Raw genomic sequence first — 23281 nt, forward strand, 5'->3', positions numbered from 1 at the left:
CTCAGTGATCCAGTCCCTCTTTATGGAGATGATTGCTTCACAGCCCTGCCATAGGTATTTACCATCAGGGCTATTACAGCCCACTGAGTCATCCTGGAGAGAAATCCAACTTGATAATTAACATCCTGAGCAAGGTAATTGTGGAACACTTAAGCACGGGGCCATAACTTCTGGTTCAGAGTCAGTAAGGACAACCTGTAGGGCATATCATACTTAATGAGTCAGTAGCTGCCGAAGATGATTATAAAAACCCAAAGCATATTATTTTTATCACCATGTGCAGGAGCTGCAGATTATGTCCTTTTGACCTATTTTGTGTTCTCCTTCCCTGCCAAATAACAACCATCCAGGAATGGAGGAAACAAATGATTCTTCTCATAATTAAGGAATGTTAGATGCCCACAGTATGTTTCTCTAAACAGGAAAACTTGCAGGGTAGGAGCTTTTCTCCTTTATCCTCATGAGTTAATTTTCTGTTAAAAAATTATTTAACTATGAAAAGGATTCTCTTGACTTCAGGTTGGGGGTGACGTATGGACCTCCACATGTTCTGGTCCATGGATGTAACTAACATCCATTGGTAAGTGAAGGGACAGAGAGGTTGGGTTTGACCTTGGAAACAAAAGCTGGAGGAGAATCCTTCAGGTAACAGTGGGAGGGGTTGGCACGTTCAAGGACAGAGCAACTATCTAACCAACATTTCTAGCTTTCATAAGGGCTCTGCTAGTTTCAGGCAGTGATGTTATTTAAAGGTAGCTATATGCTAACCCTAAGGATATTGGTTCATCCCTGCTCATTTCTCCTATTTTCCTTTCCTTTGCATTTTCTGTGCTACAGTACATATACCTTGCTCACTCTGGACACAAAACTGACAGCTTTTACCACAGCAGAATGGTATCCCTTTGGGTCCTCTGATAAGCAGACACCAGAGTATAAGATGTGTGTTGCAAAGAAATGTGAACGATAAATGGGGACAAGGCAGGATTCAGCACAGAAAGACTTCAGACCCCCCAGACTCTAGGGAAAGAAAAGGAGGAAGGGAGACTTCCACAGGCAGAGCCTCAGGATGCAGTGGTGTGATGAGTCTAACCTACACAAGGGAGAGAAATGAAGTAAAGATTGTCTGCATTGGGCAGAAAGAGCCAGGCCCTAATATATCCCCCCACAGAGCTCTGTCCTTGTCTAGGGGCTATTCCAGAAGAACATGGCCTTGGCTTAAAGGCTGCAATGGATCCCAAAGGCCCTTCAGCTGAAGACCAGCAGCTAGTCACAATCTTGGCCTCACAGGTGACTGGCAAGTTCCGTATTGAAGACCAATCCAAGCAACCCTCCATCATGGTTGTTACTAGAACCCACTCTGTAGGGAGTATGAAACAAACAGCAAAGATTCATGTCTTGATCACATCTTTTTTTTTCTTTAAAGGTTTCTTTATTTATTTGAGAGAGAGAGAGTTCAGGGGAGAAGGGGCAGAGGGAGAGGGAGAAAGAAACCCAAGTAGACTTTGTGCTCATCGCAGAGCCTGAGGCAGGGTTCCATCTCCCAACCCTGCGATCACGACCTGAGCCAAAACCAAGAGTCAGATGTCTAACCAACTGTGCCACTCAGGCAACCCAAACACATGTTCTTTATGGGTTGGTTGTGGTTTTATTCTACCTGTCCTCAAGTTCAGGACCCAAGCCAAGAGAACAGCCATTCTTGGGAGCACTGCCAGAACCTGGGGTAGAAGGATAGCTCTGGAGGGCTTCACACTAGTAAGAGCTCATAATTCCTTGGCCAAAATGGGTCACACTTTGATCCTAAAACCTTCCTACAAGTGGTGGGACCAGGATGGTGGCTCCTATGCCCTCATCTCCAATGCTGAAGGGGAATATGGTTATGGGTTTGTGAAAAAGCCAACTGAGGCATCTGCCCTAAAATCTCCTCCTGCTCACAAAATCTGACCCAGCGAAGTACCTGTGGGGGAATGGGCTAAAGTAACAAAGCCCTTGTAGATTAAGACTGTAACATGGAGAGTCCAGAGAAGTCTGAGACAGTCTATAACTGTGGGTAACTTCGGAAGTACTACCACAAGATCAAACACCTCCAATCACCAAAGGTCACGAGATAGAGGCAGACTGGAAATGCATGGCAAGACAAATGGTATCCCTTGGAGTTCCGAGCAGGTTCTTTGCTTTTCTCTTCTTCAAGGCACAGCCATCAGGAGAGACCCTTAGGGCTAAGTAAACCATTATTCTTGGCTTATTACAAAAACAGGAATCCAGAGAGAAAGGCCGAGCTCTCTGTTCATATAACTGCAGGAAGACAAAAGAAACCCAGGGCGTTGTATCTGGGGACATTATCTTTCCCTGCATCTAATGGGATTCGGAAACATTAATATAAAAAGCTATGTTTTCACATCCTGATAAGAACACCCAAGGGCAAATTTCTCTTAATTTGCTTTTAAATGGCCTGTCCTGATTCCTGGGGATCCTATGTGAAGATGAAATTGTGTAAGTCACAGTCATCAGTGATATTTCTCTGAATTTGTTTCCCACCCCTGCTCCAGCAGGATCTTCGGGTGTAGGTAGAGGAAAGAAGGGAGGCACTCTATTTCTGGGCATCTCCAGGGACATCTCGCCTGAGCTCACAAGTCTATTTCTCTTTGCCATCCCGTGGCATCAGCCATTTCTCTCTCCTGCTGCTATACTCCCTTGGAGCTGAGCTGTCACAGTGCTCGGGCCCACGAGGGGCACCACCCTTCAATTTATAAAAACCTGACATCCTGGGTGAGGGCCCTGCCGTCATGATGGAACTTAGTAGTTTATATAGAGCTTCTGCCCCAGCACAAGTGGGAGATATTTTCCTCAGAGGTGAAGACAATTACTCTCCCCTTACCTTTTCATTTTCAATGATACCATTATTTCCTGAGTCTCAGACATCTGAGTGTGGCCATTCTACCCACTTTTGCCCGCAGCCTCTCACCCTGAGATTCAGGCACTGGTCTGTAGGATCTATTTCAGAGGCCTACCACAGGAGTAGTAGGCCGCGAGTATACTCTGAATTGCCCCCAACCATTCAAGCCAGCCGTGCTGGTCCTCAGAAGGATTAGTTTGTTCTGAGGAGCTATTTCTTTTTTTTTTTTTTAAAGGTTTTATTTATTTATTTCATATATATAGAGAGAGAGACAGCAAGAGAGTAACACAAGCTGTGGGAGTGGGAGAGGGAGAAGCATGCTTCCCGCCGAGCAGGGAGCCCAAGCAGGGCCCATTCCCAGGACCCTGGGATCATGACCTGAGCCGAAGGCCGACACTGAGCCACCCAGGCATCCCCTGAGGAGTTATTTCTCCAGAGACTTCTAGGTCCCCCACGAAAGATGAAACTTGGTGACCCTGAGCCCTACTGAGTGATGGCATGAAGCTCACGGAGAGATCGTTCCTACACATGCAGAGATCACATAGTCCTATATTTAGTGAAATGCAGTGGCGGAACAACAGGGTGGTGAAAATGGAGTGAAAAGTGTTCCAATACTTGACAGCCAGGGTCAGATGTCAATACTTCTCCTAACCATCCAGACCACACCCTTTCATACCTGTTGTCTGCATGGCACTAACCTGCTGTGAGGAGGCAGAGAGACAGGGTGATACCTTCCTCTCAGACAAGGGGGAGATTGTACATATAAGAACCAAGATGGGAAGGTGGCCAATATGCTGAAGGAACAGCAGGTTGGTCAGGTTAAAAGACATAAGCCAAGTGTGGAAGAATGTGCCTTAGAAATGTGGCTTGTGGGGCGCTTGGGTGGCTCAGTGGCTTGAAGCCTCTGCCTTCGGCTCAGGTCATGATCCCAGGGTTCTGGGATCGAGCCCTGCATCAGGCTCTTTGCTCAGCAGAGAGCCTGCTTCCCCCTCTCTCTCTGCCTGCCTCTCTGCCTACCTGTGATCTCTGTCTGTCAAATAAATAAATAAATAAAATCTTTAAAAAAAAAAAAAAGAAAAGAAATGTGGCTTGTGGGGCGCCTGGGTGCCTCAGTGGGTTAAAGCCTCTACCTTCGGCTCAGGTCATGATCCCAGGGTCCTGGGATTGAGCCATGCATCGGGCTCTCTGCTCAGCGGGGAGCCTGCTTCCCCCTCTTTCTCTGCCTGCCTCTCTGCCTACTTATGATCTCTGTGAAATATATAAATAAAATCTTAAAAAAAAAAAAAAAAAGAAATGTGGCTTGTGGCCAAAGTGTGGCTATCAGACTTCAATTTGATAATTTCTAAATTATGTACAGGATTCCTAACCCAATAGTCTTGTTTGTAGCTAGTGTCCTGGAACCATATCTAGTACCTAGAGTAACTATTAGATGCCAAGTGTTTTTCAATGCCAATTTTGATGAACGCTAGTTTCTATGATTTTCTAGCATAACTGTGACAGAAGGATGACCCACCATACACTGTGATCTCGAAGAGCTTTGTCTCTCATGCCTTTTTATGTTAGACCAAATTACAAAACAATGTGAGCCATGCTACCAAAGAGGCAAGCAGGGCATTCTTCGGGCACAGAGCTGAACCTCGTTATCACTACTCCGCCCGGTGGAGTCCAGTAAAGCAACACAGATGAAGTGATGTCAAGACTAAATACCAAAGAGTAGGTAGCTTTCACCAGGCACAATAAGAGGACATCCTCAGAAGAAAGTACACACTTGGGGCGCCTGGGTGGCTTAGAGGGTTAAGCCTCTGCCTTCAGCTCAGGTCATGATCTCGGGGCCCTGGGATTGAGCCCCACATTGGGTTCTCTGCTCAGTGGGGAGCCTGCTTCCCCCTCCCCCTCTGCCTGCCTCTCTGCCTACTTGTGTTCTCTCTCTCTCAATCTCTCTCTCTCTCTCTGTGTCAAATAAATAAATAAATAAATAAATAAATAAAAAGAAGAAGGAAAAAAAAAGAAAAAGAATAAAGAAAAAGAAAAAGGAAGTACACACACCAAAGCAGACCAGGCATGAGAGAGGAGGCACAACTGCTTGATTAGAAAAGTAACTAGTCTGACCTTAATGCCAGGGGTTTGTTTCCTCAGCTCTGCTTTGGAGGGACCTAGGCTAAGGTTTGTGAGTAGGTAATAAGGAAGTGAAAACCAGGGGCACCTAGCCGGTTTAGTCAGTAGTAGAGCCTGTGATTCTTGATCTTGAGGTCAAAAGTTCAAGCCCCATATTGGACACAGAGATTATTTTTTAAAAAAAATTTTTTTAAGTGTAAACCACACTGCTTAGGGCTTGGCCATGACATTCCTATCAGCACATAAACAATGCCCTAAGAATTATTAACAACATCCAGACAACTAGTGTGCAACAGTGTTTGGAACATGACAGGGACAGGGTCACTCTACAACCACATGCGCATACATGCACACCGGCCATAAATAAAGATTCCCTTTACCGACTACTATGAATGACACTTCTTAGCAACACAACCCTAGCCTCTCTTTGATCGTCCCAAGTCCTGAATAAAAATTACGAAAAATAACCAGGGTGCCTGGGTGGCTCAGTCGGTTAAGCCATTGCCTTCAGCTCAGGACATGGTCCTGGAGTCCCAGGATCAAGTCCCACATCAGGCTCCCTGCTCAGCAGCGAGTCTGCTTCTCTCTCTGCCCCTCTTCCCACTCATGCTCTCTTGCTTTCACTCACTCTTTCTCTCAAATAAATAAATAAAATCTTAAAAAAAAAAAAAAGAAAACTAATAACCAAATTGCCCCTGCTGCCTAGCGTCACCCACATCAGAATTGACCCCCACTTTGTTAAATCCTCCTCAGGATCAACCAATACAACCCCAAGCCCTGTAAGAAGCCCCTCTCTATTCCCCACTACTGAGATGCCCCTGGAAGATGTTCTTCCTTGCTCCAACAAGCAAACCAAATAGACCTATCTTGTATCATTATTATTATTATTATTATTATTATTATTATTATTACAGGTGTATTCCTAGTGGTAGTGGGTTCTAACAGCAGCTTATTTGGAGGTGCTGTCCAGGAAGCAGGAGTATGGGACACGAAGTGGGTACAGAAGGAGGGAAACTGAACATAAGGACATGTTGTCAAGTTGGCCACTACTAAGGGTACTGATGGCACCTGACTTCTGGACCTTCTTTCGAAATTTATGAAATGGTTCTGAGAATTATCTGTCGAGGAAGAAAAGGAAGCACTTGCTCATTATTTCCCGTTCTCCTTGGAACAAGGAACATCCTACTCATATTAATTCCCTTGTCGGATATGAATGGGAGTCAGGAAAGTCCCAGGGCAGAAAGCAAGGCAGATCCAGTGTAGGCCCACCCCTACAAAATGGCTAGTCACCACAATAATCATTAGAACAAGAGGAAGAGCCAAGAATGTTCAGAGAGCTGTCCAAGAGGTTTCTTTTCTTTTCTTTTTAAAGATTTTATTTATTTATTTATTTATTTATTTATTTATTTATTTGAGAAAGAAAGAGAGAGAGTGCGTGCACAAGCAGGCTGAGGGGCAGAGGGAAAAGCAGACTCCCTGCCAAGCAGGGAAACCGACTCGGGACTCCATCTCAGGACATGGGAATTGTGACCTGAGCTGAAGGCAAACACTTAACCGACTGAGCCACCCAGGTGCCCCAAGCAGTTTCTTTTCTGCCAAACCTCAGTTCTACTGTGAGAAGCAGTGTTGCCAAACTGTCAATGATACAGCTGAAGGGTTGTAAATACACCACCCCAAAATAAGTCTCTTCGGTATAAGGATTATTTTGAGAAATAGCAGACACAGGAAAAACCATAAAAACAGATTAAAAAGTTACCACTTCCTAAGAAACGTTTACCTTTATAAGGGCAATCTCCATTTGCATGGATGTCTCCCTTTCTGTACAAGAGGAGGATGAGGCTAACTCTCTAGAAACTCTTTTCAATGGAGAAGGCAAACTTCTATCTTCCTGACAACCCTCCTTTGTTTACTGTGCTTTTTCTGGTAACTTCCCATAACTGGCGTCCCCGTCCCCCCAACAGACACACGTTTCTTTTCTCTCCTCTTTAGGTGAAGATGGTACTTAAGTCTGAATTCTATGCTGCCTCTTAGAGCTACTCATTTTCCCCTGGCTAATTCCCATGTGTACATATCAAGAAATTTTTTGTTTCCCTCTTGATAATTTCTTTTTATCACAGTGGTCTCAGCCAAGAACTCAGAAAGGTAGGGGAAAATTGACATTTTCTTCCCTTCACAGCAACACAAAGTTTCTAAAGGACACCCCATCATTAATGAAAATTAGCAAATGAGTTTATAAACTGAGCACCAAGCTTGAGTGAGAGAACAGAAATGAAAACCTGGGAGTCTCTGGGGGCAGGGGGACAGAGTTGCCAAAAACATAGAACATTAGCAAACAAGGGTCTTCTTCCTGGACACCATAAAATTCAGATAAAGTTTGCAAAGTGTCAGGGTGAGAGAAAATTTGGGTTATTCTTAGAAAGTGATTTAGAAAGGAGGTAGTTTTTTTTTTCTTCCAAAAAAAGAAAAAAAACCTTGTTACTAGAAGATGCAGCTGACCTCAGAAACAAGCAGATGTGTTTCCACCACCGGGAGACAGTTTTAGAAAGGATTCCCCCTTGTTAGCTCAAGTTTATTCTTATTCCTAAGAACAAACTGCCTGGGAGATTTGGACATGGGTTGATTGCAGAATTGCATATGTTGAGAACCAGAGTAGCATAATAGTGGGGAATACAAACTTTGGAACTGGTCTGCCTGTTTGGAAAGACCATGCTTGTGACATTTAACTAGCTGTGTGCTAGTGAGCAATTTATTTAACCCCTCTAACCCAGTTATCCCTATCTGATGGATGAAGTAAGAAGGCCAACCCCACACAGCTGCAGGAAGAATTACCTGACAGCATCTGAAGAGTGCTTAGCACAGTTCCTGGCACATCATCATTCAAAAGATGTTTGCTCTTAACATTTCAAGATCGGCACAGGAGAGAGCAGAGAGCTACCAATGACACTGACATTAAGACTCAGAGCTTAACTTGCTCTGAATTCTGTTCTGAAAAATAAGAGCCTCTGCTTATTCTAATCTCGGCAAGTTGTTTACATAAATGTCCAGAAATCTGTAATTGTATTTACCTTCAGTGATTAAGACCCACCATCTTGAATCCTATGGAAAACAAGTTCCCAGCAAAGCAGGACTTGAGGATTATGGTACAGTACTGGCATCTGGTGGTGGCTGGCTCTAAAACAGGAGACGGAAAGGCTCTCAACTGAAAGCTTTGGGAATGGCATCCATCAACACGCACTGTAAGCTTTCAGCAGTCGCCTGTTTGAGAACCTCTTCAAGTTCTAAAATATAAACCAGTCCTAAGCTTTCTATAGAAAGGAAATCCCAAATGACCAACAAATGTGTAAAAAGATGATTATGGTCTCTAAAATCAAGGACATGAAAACAATGCGCTACCAAACAGATTGTCTGACATTAAGAAGTCTGGTACCAACTGGTGGCAAGAATGTGGAAAAAAGGAAACTCTCCAAATCACTGCTTAAATTTGAAGTAGTATTTTGCCATTCTGATTGGAATTTTGCAGTATCTAGTAAAAATGAAGGTGTATATGGCTCAGAAAATTCAAATTCAATGGCTGTATTCTGCACCAAAGGGTCTCAAGGAGAGGTGTCATAGAAGGATGTTCTTAGCAGCATTACCTGCAACAGCAAAAAAAAAGTTGAAAAATAAAAGGACGCATCCTCAACGTTCAGCAACTTGAGGATGGTAATTTGTCATATGCACACACATAACTAGCATAACTCGGAAAAACAATGAATGAGAGCTACGTGTATCAACATGGATTTATCTTCAAAGCAATGGCGTAAAAGAAGCAAACTTTAGAATGACACTTACTGGTATACTGTTTATGAATATAAAAGCACAATGCTACATATTGTTTTTTGGAAAACTAACCATATAATGAAAGTATTAAAATATACAATGGAAGGGGCGCCTGGGTGGCTCAGTCATTTAAGCGTCTGCCTTTCGCTCTGGTCATGATCTCAGGGTCCTGGGATCCAGCCCTGCATCAGGCTCTCTGCTCAGCAGTAGTCTTTTTCTCCCTCTCCCTCTGTTCTCTGTCTCTCTCTGTCTCTCTCTCTCTCTCTCTCAAATAAATAAATATTTTAAAAATATATACAATGGAAGAAAACCCAGCTTTAACACAGTAGTTGCCTTTGGGGGGGGAGGAAACAGAAAGGGATTAGGAGGAAGAATTTAACTCTACCTGTAATGTTCCATTTCTCAAAATTGCCTATTTTCTCTGGCATTTTTACATAAATCACTTTTTACTACATTCTTCTTTATTTTATGCATATTTATATCTCTACAATGAAATATTACTCATCCACAAAAAGGAAGGAAATTCGGACACATGCTACAACATGGATGAACCTTGAGAACATTATGTTGGGTGGCAGAACAAAGTCAGTCACAAAAAGACAAATACTGTATGATTTTACTTATATGAGGTCCCTAGAGTAGTTCAATTCATAGAAGCAGAAAGTTGCATGATGGTTGCCAGAGCCTGGGGCTAGGAGGAAATGGAGAAATGGACACAGAGTTTCTGTCTGGGAAAATGAGAAAGTTCTGGAGATGGATGGTGTTGATAGTTGCCCAACAATCCAAATGTACTTAATGCCATTGAGTTGTATGTACATTTTATTTTTTTATTTTATTTTTTGAGGAGAGGGGAAGGGCAGAGGGAAAGGAAGAGAGAGAATTTTTTTTAAAGATTTTATATATTTATTTGAGAGAATGAGAGGGAACACCACAGCAGGATGAGGGACAGAGGGAGAAGCAGACTTGCTGCTGAGCAGGGAGCTCTATACAGGACTGAATCCTGGGCCTCCAGGATCATGGACTGAGCCAAAGGCAGCCGTTTAACAGACTGAGCCACCCAAGTGCTCTGGGAGCGAGAAAATTAACCAAGTTCCACATTCAGTTTGGAGCCCAACTCAAGGCTCCATCTCAAAACCTGACATCATGACCTGAGCTGAAATGAAAGATTCGGATGCTCAGCTGACTGAGCCAGCCAGGTGTCCCTGTATGTACACTTAAAAAAACGATTAGGGGGGCGCCTGGGTGGCTCAGTCGTTAAGTGTCTGCCTTCGGCTCAGGTCATGATTCCAGGGTCCTGGGATCGAGCCCCGCATCAGGCTCCCTGCTCAGCAGAAGGCCTGCTTCTCCCTCTGCCTGCTGCTCCCCCTACTTGTGTGTGTGCTCTCTCTCTCTCTTAAAAAAAAAAAAAAACGATTAGGATGGTAAGTTTTATGTTAAGTATATTTTACTGTAATAAAAAAAAATTTTAAGATTTTATTTATTTGACAGAGATCACAAGTAGGCAGAGAAGCAGGCAGAGAGAAAGGAGGAAGCAGGCTCCCCGCTGAGCAAAGATTCCCAACTCGGGGCTCGATCCCAGGACCCTGAGCTCATGACCCGAGCCGAAGGCAGAGGCTTTAACCCACTGAGCCACCCAGGCGCCCCTATAATAAAAAATTGTTTAAACTCGTAAGCCAGTTCCTGTCCTTTGGGTCACCACTCACATGTGGCAAAGTATGCTCTATCCAGGCTCACGGTCATAATACAGATGTCAGTCAGGGCTGGGCTGAGAGCTGTAGTGTCGCTCTCGACCCGCAAGAACGACCCGTAGGCGAGGTGAGTGGCAAACTTCTTTATTCACAATCTTCAGCCGGGGACCCCCCCCAGTCTAAGACCCCCAAGTATATCTCCACCAAGTGCGAACTATATCCAATCAGAGTATACCACGACTAACAAAACTACCAATCAGAAGGACTATCTATGTGCACGCATTGTGCTCGTGAGCACGTACGTGACTCCATAGGTTTTCTTTGTTCTACAGATCATGCGCCTTTCCCTTGACTCCTGGTATCTATCAAACGTCACCCGCGAATGCACTCACAGTCCTTGGGTTAATCTCTCACTCCTCCCACTCTTCAGGCCTCGCTTAGTACGTGACTCCCTGCTCCTGCTGCATGGCTCTCCACACTGTAGCTAACATTTCAGCCTTTCATTAAAGCCACAGTAGTAATAGGATAAAACTCAAGATTTGGGGTTACCATAATTCGAGACCAGAACAATTTTATTTTACTGCTCCTTGAAATCCTAGCTTCTCCTGCCTTCTTACCAACAACAGATTAGGGCCCACCAGGGCATGCTGGTTTTTAAACAAGGTCTAATCTTCATCCCCCCCTCCCCCAACCCCACCCTCAGCAACGTAGGTGTTACTATAATTTCCAGATGAGTCTTGGCCATGGCGAGAGGACAACCAGAAGATGGCAGCAAAAGCTTATCTAGTGGGAAAGTCCTTCTGCCACATGCCCAAGAGAACAGGGAGAAGTCAGAAGCCTGCTTTGTTAGGTCCCCAGCTCAGTTCTGGACTGACCTTAATGCTCTGTCACTATGTAGTAGTAACACCATGCCTGCGACCAAGAGAGTCATGCCAAGCACAAGGGTATCAAAATCCAACCATTCAAGGAGGGGCACTTGCCAAGCGAGGGTAAGGAAGAAATCAGGAAAGATCAAGGAGAACCCGATCAGTTAAACTCATCAAACTTCTAGGTCCTGGGCTTGGGGAATTCAAACCTAGGTAATGGTATCTCTTACCTTGAGATATCCAGTCTAGTGGGAGGTATAAACCACAAGTACTTACATGAGGAAAAACAAAAGGCCCAAGGTATTCAGAATGTCCCTGGGTGCCAGGTGTTTTCCAAACCCACTTCCCACCCTTTTCCATACCCCACTCTGCCCCAATAAGTTGAGGTCTAGAAAATGGAAACCAGAATACACAGGAGTCTGTGAATGCAGCAAGGAGATGGCTGCCGCTGGGCTTTTATTCCCATGACTCTCTCCTGCAAAGTTGCCTTGGGCTTGCCCTGTTGCAGAAGGTCACAGTTCCTCTACAGGACCGCTGTATGGGATTCCCTCCCATTCTAGTTTCAACAACAGCTTCGTCCCCTCAGCTCTTCCGATCTGGTGGAAGGGACAGCAGATTCTGATTGGCTTCCTGCACCATCTGTTGAAGTCCTCTTCCCTCCACCTGTATTTGAATTAAACTTTTTCTAAATAAGCCCTCTTAAGTAATCCTCATTTGTGTGCCATCCATTTCTGGTTGAGACCCTGCAGGCAGAGACAGGCAGGCCACAGACCCTGTGGCCCCTGGCTGGATCACATTCCTCCTCCAAGACTGAGCTCATGTAAAGAGGAGAAATAGCAGAAAGGCTTTCCAGGGAGTTACTACCAGCCTTCTGCAAAATTGCTCTCTGAGGTGGCTGGGAGTATGCTGCTCACAACTCCCTTCAAGAGGGCCTGTGGTGGGGAACAGCTGATGGACAGTTTCCAGATGGATCCACCACGCAATTCACAGCAGGTCATGCTTTTCTGGGGCTGTTCCCACCCAGCACAGCCACCAGAGAAGAGCTGCACCATTTACGCCCAAAGCAAGACTCCTAACGGACAACTTATGCTCTGTAATTCTCCAATAGCCCAACCAAATCTTTCTCAGAGTTTGCCATAGTCTGAAGCTCTTCTGTCCAATCCTTCCTTCATACTCCCCTTTACAGGCATCAGACCTGCATTGTGGTCTAAAGTCTCTCCTTCTCCTCTACTCCTGGCTCTTTCCAGCTTCATCCCTCATATGCATTTCTCCCGATAAATCTCTGCTTAGTTTCTGCCTCTTTGTAAACCTCGATCAGCTTATTATCCAAAGACATTCTATCCAAGGAAGTAATAATACCGAAACCAAGACCAGCAGAACTCATGAGACATCGCCAAATTTTAAGAAAGATGTAAAACATTGTGGCTTCCCATTAATATGATGGTGAATGAGCCCCTAATTACCAGAGTGTATTCCTATTCAATACTGGATAGGAAAAATCAGAACTTGCATATAACATATTATTTTTTTAAAAATATCACCTCCATAAGGTACTTGGGTGGCTCAGTTGGTTAAGCATCTCTTGATCTCAGCTCAGGTCTTGATCTTGGGGTACTGAGTTGGAGCCCTACCTTGGGCTCCACACCAGGCATGGTGCCTATTTAAAAAAAAAAATACACCATCTCCATTACCAGGAAAAGATGGATTTTCCTGGCACATCATCAACATTGTAACAAATGCTCTGCTGCTACCCAAGCAAGTTATTTGCAAGTTCAAAGTATAGCAAATAATTTTTATGACCCTGGTCATCTGCCTGGGGATAAAACAAGCTTAAATGTGTTAGTACTCAAAGTGACATTTTGTCCCAGCACTATATTTGCTTTTCAAACCAGCAAGGGAAATTCTGTTTTTCAAATCTGAATCTTTAAAGAAACCAATGGAAATTTCTCAGATTTTCCAAGAGTAGCACTTACCCCCACAGGAATCAGAACAGGTAGTAAATGAAGTTTCTCATCCATGTGACAATTATGCCTTCTTTAAATTAGTAAGTTTCTACCAGGGGCTCCTGGGTGGCTCAATTGGTTAAGCCACTGCCTTCATGACTCAGGTCATGATCCCAGAGTCCTGGGATTGAGTCCCGTATCAGGCTTCCTCTGCTCTGCGGGGAGCTGCTTCTCCCTCTCCTTCTGCTTGCCACTCCCCCTGCTTGTGCTCATTCTCTCTCTCTCTGTCAAATAAATAAATAAAATATTTTTTTTTTAAAAAAAGAAGAAGTTTCCATCATACAAGAGAAGAGGGCTCCATTACTAGAATAAATTTACTTCCAGGCTTAGAGTATAAGCACATAGGACTGGAAACACCAAAGGTCAGGCTACACTTCTAAGGCACATAGTCCTATCTGTGGGGCCCCCACACATGCCTGCTCTTTTGCCTGTTGCCAATCTGTCCAGTCATTGTACCATAATCTTTATGAATCACTTCTCTGATTTAAAGGACTTGTATGAAACAAGATGGGATTGGGAGGGAGACAAACCATAAGTGACTCTTAATCTCACAAAACAAACTGAGGGTTGCTGGGGGGAGGGGGTTTGGGCGAAGGGGGTGGGATTATGGACATTGGGGAGGGTATGTGCTTTGGTAAGTGCTGTGAAGTGTGTAAACCTGGTGATTCACAGACCTGTACCCCTGGGGATAAAAATATATGTTTATAAAAAATAAAAAATTAATTTAAAAAAATAAATAAATAAATAAAGGACTTGTATGGTTGAGTGCTGTGGATTGTACCAGACTGATGGATTCACAGACCTGTACCCCTAAAGCATATAATACATAATATGTTAATAAAAATTTAAAAAAATAAAATAAGGATTTGGGGGAGTCTGGGTGGCTCAGCTGGTTAAGTGTCTGACTTCAGCTCATGTCATAACTGGGGGTCCCGGGATTGAGCCCCGCGTCAGGCTCTGCGCTCAGTGCAGAAGTCTGCTTCTCCCACTCCCTCTACTCCTTCCTCTGCTCATGCTCTCTCCCTCTCTCTCTCTCTAATAAATAAATAAAATCTAAAAAAAAAAATAAGGACTTGAAAAGACAGCCCTTAATTCCAGACAAAGTTTTAAAAGCATTTAATCAAGCACACTCTCTTAAAAACAAAGATGCTTCATATCTTTTCCCCTTAGGATTAGGAAAAGTTAAATAAAAAATAGAAAGGAAACAAAACCCTAGGAGAAAGGCCACAGAACAGCAAACAACCATGTGAAAGGCCTAGTCTGGGCAGACTGGAGATGTAGGGGAACTGCAGCTTAGACCCCATCAGTCAGTGAGATGAATGAGAGCTGAAAGGCTTTTTCCAGGGCCAAGCCTACATAAGCAAGAAGTTTTGCTGCCCAAGGCAGAGAAGCATATGTCAGGAAGATTTATACTTTAGAATAGTCTACTTTAGTAAATGAGTTGCAGTCAAACCCCGTTGTTAGACTTGAGGATCCTAAATTAAGCAAAAAGTCTTATTACCAACAGACTGAAAACACGGCCATTACTCTAATTGGGCATTGTTAACAATGAAAAACAAGGATGATTTACTGGCAAAACTGTGCCCACTGAAGAAGAGGAACATACTGTCAGCTGTACTTTCTTTCCTAACCTCCCCCCATACCCCCTTCTATGTCTGGGCTTGTAGGAGAACTGTCCGAAAGAGCGTAAGAACCAAGGGAAAGTGAACGGCCACATTCTAGCAATTCTACTTCTAAGGATACCACCAAAAGGAACAGAAAAGTCTACCAATGTTGAGAAAAATTAGGCACAAATGTAGCAGAATTGATGCGTGTTGCTTTCAAATACCACACTGAAGTGTGTTCTAAGAGAGCCATTCAACGGTTATTTCATTATCTAGGAAAAGAGAGGGAAAACTGAATGGAAAGTCATCAGAGAGGGAGACAAACCATGGGGGACTCTTAACTCTAGGAAACAAACTGAGGGTTGCTGGAGGGGAGGCGGGTGGGGAGATGGAGTAATTGGATGAGGGGCATCAAGGAGGGCACTTGGTGTGATGAGCACTGGGTGTTATACTCAACTGATGAATTATTGAACACTACATCTGAAACTAATGATGTACTCTATGCTGGCTAACTGAATTAAAAAAATTATCTAGGAAAACATACCATTCAATTCCATTTACTACTATTGTGGGTCAGGACCATGTAGTTACACATTAACATACAGAATTTCATCCTATAGAGATGGAAGTGATTTTCTTTTCAAGTAGAAAAATAACTCCCCAGGCATTTTGTTGCTATTCAACAGTTTGGTATCAAATTTAGCAATCTTATTCCAACATTCTTTCAGGACCCACATATATTAAAATCTCTTGAATTGTCCTTTGAATCCGCTTTATCACCACCTGCCAGATCCTTCAGTAATGAGTTAAATATTGGACGTGAAATTACTACATTGTATGTAAGTGCTGTATTTTAACATTCTTAAAATAAATATATTTCTACCAAGATTAGGCAATCAGGTCTAATTCTGGACAAGATGGAAGAGGTATGATAACCTTATTCTCCACAATAAATACAGCTAAAAATCTTGGAACCACAAATATTAAAAGGTGCTGAATGACAATGAGAAGACAACCATCTAAGGATCTCAAGGGCTGAGGGGATGACAAGGACAGGAATTCCTGGGTTTTGTTATTGCCTCCAATATTCACTGGATTGGGTTCCAAAGTCCCCAATCCAGACACGGAAATTAGCAATACAAAAATGTCCCAGGAAAAGTTTGCTGTCTCTGGCCAAAAGAGCAGTGGCAGGTAGTCTCACAAGACAGAAATGTTTTATATATTTTTTAATTCAATTAGCCAACATATAGTACATGATTAGTTATCAGATGTAGAGCTCAATAATTCAACAGCAGCATGTAACACCCAGGGACTGACTGTCTGATTGATTGATTTGAGAGAGACAGGGTGGGGGCAGAGGGAGAGGCAGAGAGAGTCTTAAGCAGACTTTGCACTGAGTGTAGGGCCCAATGTGGGGGCTCAGTCCCATGACCCTGAGATCACTACCTGAGCTGAAACCACCAGTCGGATCCCCCAGCTGAATGCACCACAGACAGAAACATTTTGACAAAAGTCACCCAACCACAATCAAACACTCCTGAAAAAAAAAAAACAATCTCTCCTGTCCCCACATGAGCAGAGATGCAATTGAGTGTGGATGACCTTCCACCTCCACTTACTGGTGGTGAGGTAGTGATCTGAACTCTAAAAAAGGGTGAAAGCAGCTAAAGAAATAACATGTTGCCACCAGTGCAATGATGATTTGAACAGCAGAGGATCTCCCTTTGTCAATCATGGAAGCCAGAAGACACAGAAAAACTCTTTGAAGTAATGAAAGAAAAAAAATTTTCTCAAACCCCAAATTCTATATACAGTGAGAAAGTTCTTCGGGAATTAAGGTATCTTCTTACAGGAAAGAAAACTAAAAATACGTGTCATTGGAGATCTATTCTAAAAGAATGGCTGAAGAAAGTTCTTCAAGAAGAAAGGCAATGGTATAATTATGAAACTTAGAAAACCAGGAAGAATGAATGACAGAAAGGGTAAAACATGGGTAAATATAAAGGACTACCCTCCTCCTGTTGAGTTTGTTAAATTACGTCTGATGGCTGAAAGCAAATGATGTATTATCTGATATAGTTTTCAATGTATTTAAAATAATGATATTATAAAGGAGGAAACAAAGAATAAAGTCGGAGGTAAGTTATCTCCATTTCACTTGAGGTAGTAAAAATGTCAATGTCAGTACATAGTGATCTGAGCCTTGATTCCTTCATAGTCCAACACTCAAACAAGAAACATTCCAAGGGCTAGACATACAGCATTGAATAAAGAGCTCCTTCTCTGCCCTTACTCAGTTCACTTTTCAACTGCTGAATTACTTTGTGTTTGAATGCCGTTCTCCATTCATGGTGTTGAGAGAAACTTCTATTTGGCCTTCGCTTCCGATTCCTTGCACAGAGCTCCTCAAGCCCTTGCAGTTTCCTGATAGGAGTGTCATTTGTTACTCACAAGGCCTGCCTTCAACTAGAACTGAGTTTATGCTACTTGGGTTATTACTAGTGTTCCCAAGTAACTTTGGCATGGGGTGGGGCTGGCCGTCAAGGGAACCAACCCCGCGATTTGAGGTTTGAAACTTATGGCCCCACCCCCTGATTTCCAATGAAGTCTCATAGAGGTTGTGTTCAATCACCTACTGCCAAAGATTTAATAAGTCATAGCTACAAAATGAAACCTCCATGAAAACCCCAAAACAATGTCATTCAGAGAGCTTCTAGGTTGCTGAATAGCCTGAAATGCTGGCAGGAATGGCACGCCAGAGAAGACAAGGAAGCTCTGTGCCCCTTTTCCCATCCTTTGTCCTGTGTATCAATTCTATTTGGCTGTCCCATAATTGTATCCTTTATAATAATCTGGTAATGGTATAGTAAGTAAAACATTTTCCTGAGTTTAGTTAACTAATTTGAGCAAATTATCAAACCTGACTGAAGGATGGGGGAATGCCTGAATTTGTAGCTAGCTAGGCAGAAATGTGGACAGTCTGTGTATTCCACCTACAGCTACTGTCTGAGGTGGGGGCAGTCTTGTGGAACTGAGCCCTTACTCTTTGGAGTCTGCCCTAACTCCAAGAGTTAGTATCAGAATTGATGGGGCACCTGGATGGCTCAGTTGGTTAAGCATCCGACTCTTAGTTTCAGCTCAGGTCACTATCTCAGGGTCTCGAAATCGAGACCTGCATCAGGCTCCATGGTGAGTGGGAAGTCTGCTTGAGATTCTTTCTCTCCTTCTCCCTCTTCCCCTCCCTCCATTCTCTCTCTCTCTCTCAAATAAATAAATCTTCTAATTTTTTTAAGGATTTTATTTATTCATTTGACACAGAGAGAGAGAGACAGCACAAGCAGGGGATGGGCAGAGGGAGAGGGAGAAACAGGCTCCCCACTGAGCAGGGAGGCTGACATGGGACTTGACCTCAGGACCCTGGGATCACAACCTAAGCTGCAACCAAATGCTTAACCAACTGAGCCACACAGGCACCCTAAATAAATCTTTTTTAAAAAGAGTTACTATGAGAATTGAACTCAGCTGCTGGACACCCAACTAGTGTTGAAGAACTCAAGGACTGAAGTTGAGAAAGATACCCCATATTTGGTATCTGGGAGAAAAAAATTCTTACATTTTCCAATACACTCTTTATTAGTCTGAGCAGATATCTATAAAACGACACGTACATGAATACAAAGTTGTTCGTAACAGATTTATAACAGTTAAGAACTGGGAACAACCTAAATCTCCATCAGTAGGTAAACAGATCAACAAATTGTGATAGATTTATAAACCAAAATACTACTCAGCAATAAAAAAGAATAAACTAATTATCACAACATATGAATCAACACATTATGACAATATATACTTCAAAATAATTATTCGGGGTAGCAGAAGCCAGACTCCCTCCCCAAAAAGTGCATAGTCTATGACTCCACTGATACAAAATTGTTGAAAAAGCAAACTCTAACCCAGTATGACTTCGTTTTAATTTGATTACATCTTTAAAGACCTGATTTCCAAATAAATTCACAGTCACAGGTACCCAGGGTTAGGAGTTCAATGTATCTTTCTGGGGGATAGAATTCAACCCACAACACCATCTGCATAAGCAGAAAAGCATTTTAAGAAAATGTTTAACATGATCCCATTAATTAAAGGAAAACTAAGCACAGATACTTGATGCGAAATTGTTAGGATTTCTTTTCCATAGCAATCATGTCTATGTAATCATGACCTGAACAGAATCAACACATTGCAAAATGCAATTATATATTCAATCTTGTTATCAGGAGCAGTGCCGCTGCAGGCAAAGGAAATACAAACAATTGTCCAATTTCAGTCCTGTATTTATGGTTCTAGTGATGCTATACCCCCATCTACTCGCAATGCCTGAGTGCCAAGAAAACAAAAGACTGTTCATGAATTCCTTTGATTCAGAGGGCGTTGAACTGGAGGCATTTACTGTCTCACTCATTCCTTCACAGACTCACTCACACTTTCTCATCTGCAAACACCAAGCAGCAGAGTGCACAGTTAGTCTAAAGAGGAAAACGGAAGCCACTTCAAGTATTTACAGTGGATGGAATTTGACAGTGAACTGTCCACCCAAATGACAGAGGAAATGAGAAATGAAAAGAGTGGAGAAGGAACCTAGAGATGACCAAAACCAGAAACCAACTACAACCCTTAGCCTAGAACATCAAGAGGAAGGAAGAAAACTGTCAGAGGTCAAGGTGAGCTGGCAGAAGCTGAAACTAGGTCAAGGTCAGCTGGCAGAGGCTGACACTACAGCCAGAGTTATGTCTCAGGAAGAGATGGAACCACTGCCAAAGGCGCCCCTGAACAGAGAAGGAGAGGGGAAAATACATTCATTTCTTGCTTCTCCCCACCTGCCCATGTCTGACCTCTCACCAGTGTCTTCCACTGGCCAAACCCAACCAGGGGCCAGTGTTCACAGAGGCCAAAAGAGTGAAGTCTGCAAGGCTAGGACAAGAAATCTATGGGAGGGGCACCTGGCTGGCTCAGTCAGTACAGCTCGTGACTCTTGATCTTGGGGTCATGAGTTCAAACCTCACACTGGGTGTGAAGCCTACTTAAAGGAAGTCTATGGGCAATAATGCCAAGTCTTATGAGTCTTTCTCCTAGACATTTGTTGCAATGTCAAAGGTAAGTGATTTGTATTTGCTGAACAATGAAAAAAAGTACACCTAGCTAATGAATTCATTAGTCGTTCAGTAACTAGAAAGAGCAGTTTAATATGCTATCACGTAAAAATCCTTTATGAATTGTTTCAAGTACTCAGGACTTTGTTTTATTTTGTTTTGGGTGGAACTTGGGGGAAACGGACTAGGATTGGGGATGGAATGATAACACATTTTTCCCATTTAAAGTAATCAACTCTTCATTCCCAAATTTTGCTATGAGCATGTTTTCAGGAACAAACCGGACTCAGCCATGGGAGATGCACTGGACATGAAGCCTTAGTCCGGTACCAAGATTTTCCACATGGGGGCTAGAGAGCCCTCTCTCCAACTCTCAATTTGTATTTAATTCTTCCTAGACTTTAAACTACCAAGAGCCTATACATTTTTTCCTTGGGTATATGGTAAGCCTTGCTTTAGAGGACCAGTTATTTGTAAAGCATTACCGTGCATCCAGTACATCCACAACACCATCAGGCTAATGAGGTCACCATCCTCTTATGAGTTAGACTATTTCTACCCTGGGACCTAGAACTATTTGAATTTAAAAAAATAGGGGCGCCTGGGTGGCTCAGTGGGTTAAAGCCTCTGCCTTCAGCTCAGGTCATGATCCCAGTGTCCTGGGATCAAGCCCCTCATCAGGCTTTCTGTTCAGCAGGGAGCCTGCTTCTCTTCCTCTCACTCTCTGCCTACTTGTGATCTCTGTCTGGCAAATAAATAAATAAAATCCTTAAAAAAAAAAAGTAAAAAAAAATATGTTAAAATGATTTTGCCATGACCTTATGAATTCTTGCACTCACACCAAATTTCACTTGGCATTGGAAGGGTGCTAAAACATACTATTAATTTTTAGTATCCTTAACTCAAAATGATAAGCACTAAGAAAAATAACAACTAGTATTCTGGTAGGAGTAATGTCCTTTACAATGTTGTATCTGTAGGAACAAAGTTGATATAAAGGACAAGAATATATGGGGCACCTGGGGGGAGGGGCTCAGTCATTTAAACATCTTCCTTGGGCTCAGGTGATGATCCCAGGGTCCTGGGATCGAACCCCATCCTGGGCTTCCTCCTCAGCAGGGGAGTCTGCTTTTCCCTCTGCACCTCCCCTGCTCATGCTCACTCACTCTCTCTCTCAAATAACAAACAAAATCTTTTAAAAAAATAAAGAACAAGGATATAAAATGTGTATTCGTGGAACAAAGCGTAATCAGTTCATCATTCTTCATTAGGAGAATGCTGGCTTAGCTAGTGTCAGACTCACCCATGATCCAGACGTGGCATTCCAATTACAGCACTGACACAGGACCCCGTGATCTAGCAGAAGCAAAATGAGGGCTTGGTGTTGGTGGTCTACTTATCTCTATCAGCATGATTAATACCAAAGGCAGCAGAGGGGTTTGGCCTTCAATAATCTCAAAGAGGTCACAGAAACAGACATAGCAATCCCTAGATCAAAGCATAATCTGAGAACACCTGAAAGTAACACGTGGCTCCTTGGGAAAAAGCTGCTGGTTCACAAAGGGAACACCAAGAGAGCTGCAGAAAAGGAAGCAGGAATAGTCAGGGGACAGTCTTCCCCCAGGAAAATGTTAATACCATCTTCTAGGGCTCATTCAGTGGACTCTTCCTAGGCAGGCTGAGGTAGCCAATTTAATATGAACTACATGACTGTTTTAAGCATCCTGCCTATGTGGCCACCACTCCCACATCTTGCGAGCCCATACTCAAATTTCTCCAGCTGAGTCAAAAGCCATATTCACATCAAGGGGATGGGACAACACAGCCATAGTCATAGCCTGGATTCCAGAGGGCATCTGGAAAATGAGGTCAAAAGCCTTGGGAGATATTTTAAAGATGTTATTTATTTATTTTTTGAGAGATAGATTAAGTGTGCACCAGTGGTGGGAGGGGCAGAAGGAGAGGAAGAAGCAGACTCACCGCTGAGGAAGGAGCCTGACACAGGGCTTGATCCCAGGACCCTAGGATCACGACCTGAGCCAAGTCAGATGCTTAACTGACTGAGCCACCCAGGCACCCCCTCAGAAGATCCTTTAAGCAGTTGAGGATCCTTTAAGCAGTTGAGGATCCTTTAAGCAGTTGAGAAGGAATATATTCCTTCAGAAGATACACACAGGGGTACCTGGGTGGCTCAGTCAGTTGGGCATCTGCCTTCAGCTCAGGTCGTGATCCCAGGTCCTGGGACCAAGCCCCATGTCAGGCTCTCTGCTCATTTTGGGGAGGGTCTACTTCTCCCTCTGCCTCTCCCCTCCCCACCACTTCTGCTTTCTCACACACACTCTCTCTCAAATAAATAAATAAAATCTTTTTTAAAAGAGAGAAATACACACAAAAGGCCCAACTTTGGCTTTCTGCTAATATACATCTCCACATTCCCAGAGATCTCAAGTAGTTCTACCACACAAGGAGAGAGATGACTAAGATGGTCCCCTGCTTCTCAAGAGTTATTATGTCTAGTAGCTGAGACAGACTATTATATTGGATTTCGATGCTGGCATATAAAGTGTTTACCAAGGCAAAACAAATGTTCGGTGGTGCTCCATGAAGCAGAGGGTACTCAGAAAGGCATCCAGGTCTCCGCCTACCCTTTTTTTTACAAAGCCAAATGCCTGTACAGGCTGCCAGGTATTATCCAGTATATACTTAGATATTGAGAAACTCCTCCTGAGCAACTCATACTCCAAAAGAGCTCAGGCTGTCACAGGAACCAGAACTTAAAGTCAGCCCAGCCAGAAATGTCAGCAGTCCACTTTCACAGGACATCTTGGGAGCAGGAGGCAGGCATTCTTAAGACCCCAGGGTACTCTATTTGGGGCACAATTACTTGCTTTCAGCTGTTCCCTGCCTCTCAGGGAAGACAAAGTTCCACCCAAAGGGTGGACAAGTCCAAGGCTGCAGCCAAGTGAGCACAGGGTACCCATCAAATCCCGAAAAATCTCGTGAAAAAGAATTGTACCAATGTTCCTCTCCTGACTTTGGCCCTAGACTAGAGTTACATGAAGATGCTACCATTAGGTACAGGAGGCTTTGTTCTATTTTTGTAATTTCTCATGAACCTATAATGACCTCAAAACAACTTTTTA

General features: G+C 43.3%; 1 long non-coding RNA gene across 1 annotated transcript in view; it reads right to left on the reverse strand.

Moving 5' to 3' along the window:
* Nucleotides 1–23281, reverse strand: part of LOC116582422 — a 125173-nt gene that overhangs the window by 29904 nt on the left and 71988 nt on the right. The window contains exon 4 of the long non-coding RNA XR_004282425.1: nt 21442–21494. This is a non-coding gene — a long non-coding RNA (uncharacterized LOC116582422). The remainder of the gene's footprint in view (nt 1–21441; nt 21495–23281) is intronic.

The sequence above is a fragment of the Mustela erminea genome, chromosome X (genome assembly GCF_009829155.1).
Source record: "Mustela erminea isolate mMusErm1 chromosome X, mMusErm1.Pri, whole genome shotgun sequence".
NCBI lineage: Eukaryota > Metazoa > Chordata > Mammalia > Carnivora > Mustelidae > Mustela > Mustela erminea.